Genomic DNA, 12,065 nt, shown 5'->3' on the forward strand with positions numbered 1-12,065 from the left:
AGCATTCCTCCCTGTAAAAACCTTTCGGTGGTCTAAGTTCGAAACAATCGATGTAGCTAACTGTTAAGTTTTAAGAGCAGAATATTAACTTTTTATTTTATTACTTTTCCTGTAGTAAACATTGTATTCTATATGGAAACTAATCCAGAGATCCTCCAGTTATGCAGTCAGCCCCCAACATGCAGCTACACCGTTTGTTTTAAGTTTCCTGACAATTTGGAGTAGTTCGAAGTCCCCTGAGGCACAGTTCCTGCCTCCAGCTCCTGTGTACTAAGTCCACGCATCTGTGTTTACACAGTAAACGTGAAAGAAACAATGGAAACCCTGTGACTGTAAAAGGAAGAAAGGGAACTTGAGGGACTGCCACGCGTCACTCCACACACAGCTCCTGCTCTGAACCTCACGGGGCCCCCCTTTGGAAAGTGTTTCTGAATGTTATTTTTTCCTTTCTGCAAAAAAAAAAATGTGGTTTAAAAGTATTAATCCACTACTTCTTTTCCTTTTTTTTTTGTACTACTGTATTGTATAAGTTGGAATCCACTCAACGGCAGTGGGTTTTTGGGTTTTTTTGTATTATATTTGCCTATTCAGTTATTCTTCACCAGCACAATTATATATATTTGAAGTTCAATAAAAGAAAATGCTCACTGTCTGCCTTTCTTTTCTGACATTGTTACCATTCATTTTGTGTCATGATTATTAATGAAAATCAGGAGCCCTGGTGGTGCAGTGATTAAGCGCTCAGCTGTTAATCGAGAGGTCGACAGTTCGAACCCACCAGCTGCTCTGCAGGAGAAAACACCTGGCGATCTGCTCCTGTAAAGACTACAGCCTTAGAAACCCGATGAGGCAGTTCTACTCTGGCCTACAGGGTTGCTCAGAGTTGGAGTCAACTCATGGCAATGGCTTTGGTTTGTTTTTTATTAGTGAAAATAATTATGTTGCATAGAGGAAGGGAGAATGGAAACAGTCTGCTCCTGTTTGGCTACTGCACAAGGGCTAAGCACAAGCCACGTGTGCTCAGCCCTCTACCCTTGACCTCACCTGTAACTTCACATTGACCCTGTGAGGTAGGCTTTCAGAGACTGTTTTACAGGTGAGGAACTGAGGGCTGTCAAAGGGGAAAAAGTAAAAAACAAAAGAAAAACCAAAAAAAAAAAAGGAAAAACCAAAGCTCACACAGCTAAAAGTGGTAGAAGGAGGATTCAAACCCAAGGACTGCCTGGCTCCAAAGCCCATGTCTGAAACTTAAAGCAAGTGTTGAGACCCCACCAGAGCAAGGTGACATGGGCTGGGGGGCGCAGGGAAGGCTTCACAAGAGAGGCCACTGAAGCATGAGGACCGTGTGAGGGGTCAGGAGCAGGAGGTCTAGCCAAGGCGCCATCATTCACTCACTCTACAGCATCTCCTTGGACAAGTCCCATCCATGCTTGGGCCTTCTGTTGTGGTTGGGTGCCAACAAGTCAGTTCCAACTTATAACAGCCCTGTGTACAACAGAACGAAACCGCTGCCTGATCCTGCGCCATCCTCACAATCATTGCTACGTTTGAGCCCATTGTTGCAGCCACTGTGTCAGCCCATCTTGTGGAGGATCTTCCTCTTTTTCACTGACCCTCTACTTTACCAAGCACAACGTACTTCTCCAGAGACTGGTCCCTCCTGATAACACATCCAAAGTATGTGAGACGAAGTCTTGCCATCCTTGTTTCTAAGGAGCATTCAGGCTATACTTCTTCCAAGACAGATTCGTTTGCTTTTCTGGCAGTCCATGGTATATTCGATAATCTTCACCAACACCATCATTCAAAGGCATCAATTCTTCAATCTTCTTTTTTCACCGTCCAGCTTTCACATGCGTATGAGGCGATTGAAATCACCATGGCTTGGGTCAGGCACAACTTAGTCCTCAAAGTGACATCTTTGCTTTTTACCACTTTAAAGAGGTCTTTTGCAGGCGGTTTGCCAAATGTTTTTAAAGGCCCCCCAGAAAAACAAAAACCAATTTAAAGGCCCAGAATTCCACAAATCAGGCTAAGGCAGTGAGCGAGCACACCTTTCCTTGACCCATGTCTAAGAACTGGGCCCCAGATCCCTCTGGGCCATCCTTACCCTGCACTTCTGGGGTGAGAAGCCCAGCCCCTGGCTGGGAATCAGGGTGGCATTATGGTCAAGAGCATAAGCCTGGATGCTAGACAGGTCTGGCTCTGAGTCCCAGATCCACCACCTCCTTCCCAGCTGATTGACTTTGGACGCACAGTGTCCTAAACCATAAAGCTAAATCACCATATTAACCTCAAATGGTTGTTGTTCTTGTTCTTAGGTGCCTTCGAGTCGGTTCCTACTCATAGCAACCCTATGCACAACAGAACGAAACACTGCCCGGTCCTGCGCCATCCTTACAATCGTTGTTATGCTTGAGCTCACTGTTGCAGCCACTGTGTCAATCCACCTCGTTGAGGGTCTTCCTGTTTTCCGCTGACCCTGTACTCTGCCAAGCGTGATGTCCTTCTCCAGGGACTGATCCCTCCTGACAAGATGTCCAAAGTGTGTTAGACTCAGTCTCACCATCCTTGCCTCTGAGGAGCATTCTGGCCACACGTCTTCCAAGACAGATTTGTTCGTTCTTTTGGTAGTCCATGGTATATTCAATATTCTTTGCCAACACCACAATTCAAAGGCGTCAGCTCTTCTTTGGTCTTCCTTATTCATTGTCCAGCTTTCACATGCATATGATGCGATTGAAAATACCATGGCTTGGGTCAGGCGCACCTTAGTCTTCAGGGTGACTTCTTTGCTCTTCAACACTTTGAAGAGGTCCTTTGCAGCAGATTTGCCCAATGCAAAGTCCCAAATTTGTGGGTCAAGCTGGAGGCTTCTCCTGACTCATATAGCTGCAGGTGCTGGCAAATCCAAGATCAGAATGTCACGATAGCAGGCCTCAGGCTCACAGGCTGTGAAGGCCAACCAATCCAAGATCAGCAGGTAAGATGCCAGGTAAGCTGCTAGCTCAAATTCCAAGGGCTGGAAGTTCAATGAACAGGAGCCAGCTGCGGGAGCCAGAGCCAGCAAGCCTTGCCAGAAAGTCCACCTATATTGGATGCAGGCCACACCCCCAAGGAAACTCCCTTTCCACTGATTGCCTACATTGGAATTGATCACATTATATCAGATCTCATCATGGAAGTGATTACATCATTATATGACTACCAAACTACATCACAACTGCCAAACCACTGACGATCATGGCCCAGCCAAGTGGACACACAACCTTAAGGATCACAGTTGGGATCACTATGAGTTGGAATTGACTCGGTGTCACCTAACAACAAACAGAAGAAGGAGTACCTGGGTGTGCAAATGGTTAATGCACCTCGCTGCTAACCAATAGGTTGGTGGTTTGAGTTCACCCAGAGGTGCCTTGAAAGAAAGGCCTGGCAATTTACTTTAAAAAAAAAAAAAAACTCAGCCATTGAAAACTCTACTCTGATACATGGGTCACCCTAAGTTGGAATCTACTCTGATACACGGGATCACCCTAAGTTGGAATCTACTCTGATACATGGGATCACCATAAGTTGGCAACTGGACTGGTTACCGTAAGGGGAAACAGATGCTGGATGACTCTAAACAGCAACCATTCTTGGTGAAAGGGAAGTTCATTGAAGTGACTTCTTCCACATCACCCATCTGGCAGTTCAGGTGACCCCAGAAAGGGATAGCATCCTTGGCAGACCACCTATCAGAGTGTGAAGAGCCCTTGGAGGTCCCCGGTGTCGTAGGGATGGGAAGCCTAAGGCCCAAAGAGGGAGAGTGACCTGTCCAAGGTCACACAAAAGACTACATGCAGGGGTAAAACTAGAACACAAAACTCAGGTATCCTGGCTCCTCACCCAGCTGGCCCAAAAGGAGCACAAAAGGGGGCTCCATCCCCACCAGCCTCTCCTGGAGAAAGGGTTTTCACCCTAGCAGCTGTTGTGGGGTGTCTTAACAAGCTTCTCCCCATCCCTCACTGGACTGGGCTCTCCCAGTCTCTCAGGTGGAAGGGAGCCAGGAGAGAGGTGCCCCAGATTCCCACAGATCCTTCTCAGTCACCGATAATGCCAATCTGAGGCCTTAATCTCACGGAAAATGCATCAAGTGCAGCGCCAGGAAGTGCCTCTGCCCCTCTAGCTGTCCTGTAACTTCTGGAGACTCTGGAGCCACCACTTCCCCAGCCAGCCTGGGTCTTCCAGTGTCTTCTCTAGGGCCCTGGGCTCCAAATTTCCACCCCACCCCAGGAACTGCTCAAATGTCGTCCCACCGACCAGGCTGTCTGGGGAAATTCTCTGTGGGCGGGGCCTGGGTGCTGTAATCTGACTGGACGGAGGAGAGAGGCTGGCCTTGCAGCTTTATTTGCATGGCAAGCACTTGATGCTGTCTAGATGGTGTGCCTATTTTCAGAGTTAGGGGCTTCTGACCGAGATTAAACCTGTAGCCGTGGAGTCAATTCCCAGCCTTCCTAGCTACCTTGTAGGACAGAGTAGAGCTGCCCCATAGGGTTTCCAAGGAGCGCCTGGTGGATTGGACCTGCCGACCTTTTGGTTTGCAGCTGTAGCTCTTAACCACTTCGCCACCAGGGTCTCCTGACAGAGGTTAGGAGGCGCGTAAGTACTGCCCCCAGTGCACTCCTTGGTACTGTCATAACTGCCACCATCAATTTGAGTCTAAGCAGAGGAGCCACATGTTAGCTCAGGGAGAGCCCCAGTGGAGGCACGGCAGCTAGTGGGAAGTATGTACTGGGGAGTTGGTGGTGGGCCAGGGCACATGGACAAGCCCTTCCCAGCATCTTAGGACTGCGCAGTGGTTAAAAGCATAGGGTCTGGGGTCAGACTGCCTGGGTTCAAATTCTCACTTTCACCCCTTACTTAACCTGGTACCTATTACTTAAACTCCCTGTGCCTCAATTTCTTCATCTGTAAAATGGGGCTAGTAATAGGTAAAAAAGGAGCCCTGGTGGCGCAGTTGTTAAAGCCTTGGCTTTAACAAAAAAGGCCCTTGAAATCCACCAGCTGCTCTGCAGGAGAAAGATGTGGCAGTCTGCTTCCATAAAGATTTACAACCTTGGAAACTCTATGGGGTCACTATGAGTCGGAGTCAACTCCAGGCAGTGGGTGTTTGTTAACAGGGGTAAAAGGATGATTCTGTGAGATAATCCGTCTAAAGCATTTAACACAGGCTCTAGCATTTTTAAGTGCTCGAGCGATGTTGACCATTATACTTATCGTTAGTCTCCTGCGTTGGAACCTAGTTCCCAGGGCTTTTTTCTTGGGCCAGGCAAGGCCCACCCCCACTCCTGGCTCCCGGAATTACAGCATCTCACTGCTACCGGCTGCCCATTGTTCCTGCCTTCCTGCTCTGCCCCGCTCCAGGAATGGGGCCGGACTAGCTCCAGCCGGGCCAGGAAAGGATCAGGGCTGCTGGGCACCCTCCCCCACTCCGCCCAGTGCACAATCAGCCAGGCACCCCCTGCCCGCCTGTGTCAGTGTTGTGATCCCTGGACTCAGAGTCCTGAGGCCTGAGTCCTACTTACCCCCATTTTCTCTGAAGAAAGCAATGGAGGAGCCCACCTCACAGGGTAGCTAGAAGGTTCAGTGCTGGGCACCGTGCCTGGTATTGCACCATTAGCACATCCTTCCTTGGAGGTACCACTGTCTCGTTCAGGATTCACTTTCAAAATGCCGCTCCCCAGCCAGGCAGCAGGGAGGCACCTAGTGTCTGGTCCTGAGTGAATTTCTCAGAGAATCATGCTGTCCACCACCCCAGCATGCCTCCCTATACAAAGCTAAAGGTAGGTAAAAGGGCTGGGCAGCTCTCCCAAGCTGGCAGCTGGAAGGGCCAGAAGAGACCAGGATTTGGAGTCATTGGGTCCTGGCTCAACTACTGAATTGCTGTGTGACCTTGGGCAAAGCCCTCCCTCTCTTTCTTCCCAGTTTTCCTCCTCTGATGGTTGTAGGAAGGCCAGTGAGGTTCCTCATCCTGGCTGTGCCACTGTCTGGCAAGGTTACTATGGGAATGTTGTTTGATTTCTCCAGGACTCAGTTTGTCTTACCTGCAAAATGGGTACATTGCCATGCCCACCTAGATTAATGAGATAGCTCCTGATCCCGGGGATGTTTCTCTCTTGTCTTTCTGAGGCCTTCTCTGCTACTTCCTCTGCTCAGAAAAGGAATTTTTTGCCACGAGACTGAGGCCAGCTATTTGAGGTTCCTGGGAGAATAAATCCAAGCCTTGGTGGCATCTCTCTCTGTGATTGGCAGGACCAGGCTTTTGATATGTTTGCTTTCCTCCCCCACCCCAGGCAGCAGCGACAGCTCCACATTCGCAGATCCTGAATCTTTTCAGGGCTTCCGTGTGCACAGGATGGCTTGTGCATGACGTGGACGACAGGGCAGCATGTCCGGGGGCCCACAGTCAAGAGCAAGCCTACAGAGCGGAGTTTACTGAAGGTCTGAAGAGCAGGAAGGAGCTGGCGCTTACATCACAGTGATGCAAGCAGCTTCAAAACCTAACCTTTTTATTAAAGTACCCTACTGCTGCCACCACCTCCCGGGGATTTTCCATGGAGGTCACTGCTTGTCCAGCTTCTGCCCATCATGCTGCCTCCCTTCTCCTGTTCCCCCATCTTGTGGACTTCCTCGGGAACCCCCATATCTGCTCCCTTTGATATGCAGAACAACTGAGGAGGTGCGGGGAGGGGGTGGGGGGCTTGAATGTCTCCAAAACCTCCATCAGCTCCCCCCAGGCCATCCCAAATAAATGAAGTCACCCCAAAGAAATCCTAGAATTGGTAAGGACACACAACCTCACAATAAGTCCCCTGCTCCCTTCCAACCTGAGCCCCACTTTGCCAAGCTCCGGCTCTCACATTTACCTGCCCACATACAGGGAAGGCTCAGTAAAGCAAAGGGCTCTCTTCTGACCAGCGCCACCTTCCGGAGAAGGCTGCTGGGAGTACAGAGGCAGGTTCCCCCATGGTTATTCTTATTTCAGTAAATCTTCACTAAAATCCCATAGCTTAGAATGCTGTCCCGATTTTATACAAGTGGAAACTGAGGCTCCTGGCTAGGACCAGAAGGCAGAACTATGATGTCATAGCCCCAGGCTCTGGTATGTCAGATGATTTTCCTTTCTCTCCAGCCCCTTAACTCCCCAAGTAGGTCCCAGCTGGGCTCAGTGCTGCCCCCAGGACACATCTATCACCCCTGCCCCTGCACAGGTTATTGCAGCCACAGGCAGACAACTGGGAACAGAAGACTGAGGCCCTCAGTAATGCCCTTCTCTGTGTACTTCCCACTCTCTGCTTCCTGGGCACGTGACACTTCCCTGCCGGCTAGTGGTGATGGGGGGCGGTGGTTATGTGACTGGTCCTGGCCAATAAGCTGTCAGCAGAAGTGACTGGAGCATTTAATTCAGGCTGGAGTATTTAGTTGTCAGATGAGGACCCTCGTTCCATCTGCCACAGCCACTGACCACCTTTGAGGTGGTGCTGCTCCATGAGCCTGGGTCCTACAGTGAGGAACCATGGAGACCCCTGCCAGCCCTCAAAGGCCCGTGTGGCGTGAGAAAGAGCTTGGTGTTAGGGACCACTCAGATTTGGGGGTTGTTACTGCAGCCTGACCTGGCCTGCCTTGACTAGTACCCAAAAACACCAAACCCACTGCCGTCGAGTCAATTCCCCATAGAGTTTCCAAGGAGCACCTGGCAGATCTGAACTGCCAACCTCTTGGTTAGCAGCCATAGCACTTAACCACTATGCCACCAGGGTTTCCTGACTAGTACCAGTCCCCTAAAACCAAACCAAAGAGGGGGCTGAGATCGGCATGGAGGACATCTGTCCCTGGAGACCAGGTGCCCAGTCTGGACATCTGTGGTGTCTGGGCCCAGCAGGGGCTGGGAGTGGGTGGGCTGGGGTGCTGAGTTGTCCCTTTGTTAGGTCTTAGATAGCACAGCTGGGGACCTCAGAAATACTTCATCCAAACCCTCCCAGGGCGAATATGGAGACTGAGGCCCAACGGAGCAGACACTTGATAGGAAGCTCTGACAGAGGCTGGTGTAGAACCCTCTTAGCCAGGACCAGATTGCTATTGCCAATCATGATTCTCATTTAACAGATAGGGAGAGTGAAGCCCAGGAGGAACAGATGAAGCTGGCTCTCTGTCAGGCAAAGCTACCAGCTGGGGTGGGTTCCCACCTGGTTCTTCAAGCAGCCTTCAAAAGAGCAGCCAATGGAAGCAACCAAGGTGTCCATCAGTAGATGAATGGTTAAATAAATTATGGTACATTCACACAATGGAATACTACGCATCGATAAAGAACAGTGACGAATCTGTGAAACATTTCATAACATGGAGGAACCTGGAAGGCATTATGCTGAGTGAAATTAGTCAGATGCAAAAGGACAACTACTGTATAAGACCACTATTATAAGTTCTTGAGAAAGAGTATAAACTGAGAAGAACACATTCTTTTGCGGTTACGAGACGGGGGAGGGAGGGAGGGTGGAAGAGGGTTATTTACTGATTAGTTAGTAGATAAGAACTACTTTAGGTGAGGGGAAGGACAATATTCAATACAGGGAAGGTCAGCTCAACTGGATTGGACCAAAAGCAGTTTCCGGGATAAACCGAATGCTTCAAAGGTCAGCGGAACAAGGGCGGGGGTTTGGGGACTATGGCCTAAGGGGACTTCTAAGTCAATTGGCATAATAAACTCTATTATGAAAACATTCTGCATCCCACTTTGAAGTGTGGCATCTGAGGTCTTAAATGCTAACAAGCGGCCATCTAAGATGCATCAATTGGTCTCAACCCATCTGGATCAAAGGAGAATGAAGAACACCAAGGTCACACAATAACTATGAGCCCGAGACAGAAAGGGCCACATGAACTAGAGACTTACATCATCATGAGACCAGAAGAACTAGATGGTGCCCGGCTACAACTGATGACTGCCTTGACAGGGACACAACAGAGAACCCCTGAGGGAGCAGGAGAACAGTGGGATGCAGACCCCAAATTCTCATAAAAAGACCAGACTTAATGGTCTGACTGAGACTAGAAGAATCCCGGCAGTCATGGTCCCCAAACCTTCTGTTGGCCCAGAACAGGAACCATTCCCGAAGACAACTCATCAGACATGGAAGGGACTGGACAATGGGCTGGAGAGAGATGCTGATGAAGAGTGAGCTACTTGTATCAGGTGGACACTTGAGACTGTATTGGCATCTCCTGTCTGAAGGGGAGATGGGATGGTAGAGAGGGTTAGAAACTGGCAAAACGGTCACGAAAGGAGAGACTGGAAGAAGGGAGCGGGCTGACTCATTAAAGACTCATTAGGGGGAGAGTAAATGGGAGTATGTAGTAAGGTGTGTATAAGCTTATATGTGACAGAATGACTTGATTTGTAAACTTTCACTTAAAGCACAATAAAAATTATTTAAAAAAAAAGAGCAGCCAAGATTGGGGTGCAGAGCAGGTGGGTGGGTGAGAGAAGCTGGGGGGAGGGGAAGATCCCAGCCCCAGACAAGTCCCTCCCCCCTCTGAACTTCAGCTTCTTCTTCTATAAAATGTGGTAATAATAGCTGCCCTGCTTCTCTCCCGGGGCCCTGAGAGGTCGTTCTGCTCTGTCCTGGGAGGTGTGCAGGAGGCAGGGGACAGGAAAGTGGCCTGTCTTGTGGTGTGGGCAAGTCCCAGTCACTGGAACTAAGTGCAGTGAAGTGTGTCATGGTGGCCAGGAACTCTGGCTCCGGAGTCTGACAGGTTGGGGTTCAACTCTGTAACCTACCACTCACTGTCAGTGTGACCCTGGGCCTCGGCTTTCTCATCTGTAAACTGGGCATTATTATTGTAGGTAGAGATTGAAACTAACAGATGTCAATCACCTGGGGCCATGCCTGGCACATAGTAGGCCCTCAGCAACTGGTCTTCCACCACCCATTCCTGGTCAGAGTGGACATTTGCCACTCTTACCGGCTGCTCTGTTTTTGAACCCCCTTCTCATGTCTGGGGAATCCTCCACCAGAGGCTCCCAGTAGAGTAGCCCTTAAAGCCAAATGCTCGCTTTACCAGCATGCTTTGCAGTGAGGGCCTGGGCCCATGACCCAGGCTCCACCAATCACAGCCCAATCTTTGCAGGAAGCCATGACCCAATCAGGCAGAGACCCAACCCATTCTGGAGGGCCTGGAGCCATGTGGGACAGAGCTCTGCAGGCCATGACCAGAGCCTGGAGCGTCAGCAGGATGACCAGTGTCTACCTGGGCCTCCAAGCCTCCAGGCCAGGTTGTCTGACTCTCCCAGGCTCTGGGGGCTCCCTGCTTGAGTGACCCACAGCCACAAACCCTGGCTGAACCCTCCCCAGGCCTGGATGCTGAGACACTCCTTGTAGGGGTGTCCTCTGAACTGATGACCTCTCACCCCACATTGCTCCCAGGTGTTTACAAGCTTCTCCATGCCCGTGACCAAAAATTCTGGCTGGAGCAACCAACTTTCACCACGGAATTCCAAAACTAGACCCAGGCCTTGGACTAATGAGGGTGGCACAGGCCACATTTAGGGGAGATTACACATTTGCACAGGAGAAAGCAGGCAGGTTCTGGGTTCGAATCCCGCTTCCATGGGTTACCAGCTGCGTGATCTTGGACACAGAGCTTAAGTCTTTGAGCCTCAGTTTCTCATCTGTCCCATGGGATAACACAACCATCTTTTGGGTATGTTTTGAGTATTAAACAAGGTAAACGAGGAAAGCCTCTTGCCCCATGCCTAGCACCTTGCGGGCATTTGATTCAAGAAAGTGGGTCTGGAAGGAGGAGCTGGGCAGTTGTTCTCACACTGCAGTTTGCATCAGAATCATTTGTAGAGGCAAGTCAAATGCAGGTTCTTGGGCCCCACTCCCAGGCAGCTGGATACAACAAGTGTAGGGTGGGACCCTGAATCTGCATTTTTAGCATGTGCCCCAGGGGCCTCTGCTGCAGGCGGCCGGGACAACCACACCTGGAGAAGCACAGGCTCCGAGGGGGAGGAGGACGGAGGTGGTGAGGGGCTGGCTGATGACCACTACATCACGGGGGTCTCTCCTCAGGGCAGCATCTCTGTGGCTGGGAGATTTACAGACTCCCTCAGGAACAGCCCAACTAGGACGTACGTCCCAGAAAGGAGCAGGCGATTTCTATCCGTTTGCTCTTGGATCACAGCAGTAACAGATTTTTTTTGCCACTTGAACAATGCCCGTTGTAAGAATAATAGTTCACATTTAGTGAGTATTCCCATGATCCAGGTGAAATTACTTTCCTCCTTTCACAGGTGAGGAAACTGAGGCCCAGGGCAGGAAAGTCGCTTGCCCAAGGTCACATGGCCTATGTGTGGGGATTTGGGCCCAGGCAGGTGAGACTCCGCAGCCCAGGCTCTACGCTGCCTCCCCTTCAGAATATTGCTTTGGGATACTATGGGGTGGCACAAAGTCCTCTTATGGTATGGGGTCTCTGGCGAGTGCCTGTGCTTCCGGGCCAGGGACATGAGTCTGTGGGAGTGTGGGGTCCCAGCTCCCTGGCTTCTGATTTTGGCTCATCAGGGCCTTCGCTGCCACCCTGGGAAATCTCTGGGACTCCGCTAGAGGGGGATGGGAAAGAGTCCCAGAGCCCAGACACTCCGATCAGTCCACAGCCAGGTCGGCTCTACCACTCCGGGGCTGTGTGGACTCGGGCAAGATGCTTCTGTCTGATTCCAGGGCCAGCTGGGAACAACAGACGGGTCGGGCTGTGCCCATTGTCCCGCAGAGCCCAGCAGGCATCAGGGGCCCGATAAATGGGGCTCTTCCTGTTATTATCCTGTGGTCCGGATGCAGCTGTCTGACACAGCCCTGGACTTGCTCCTGGTCCAGGTTCCACGCAGGGGGTTGGAGTGTATAGCTGGTGTCTCTCTGCTCAGCAGCCATTCCACCTTCTTCCGGTAAGAGCACCCCCACTTTCACATCAAACAGATGAATTGCGTTTCTGTAACTTGTAGCCAAGACTGATAGTATGAGGACGTC

This window comes from Loxodonta africana, chromosome 24, assembly GCF_030014295.1.
Source record: "Loxodonta africana isolate mLoxAfr1 chromosome 24, mLoxAfr1.hap2, whole genome shotgun sequence".
NCBI lineage: Eukaryota > Metazoa > Chordata > Mammalia > Proboscidea > Elephantidae > Loxodonta > Loxodonta africana.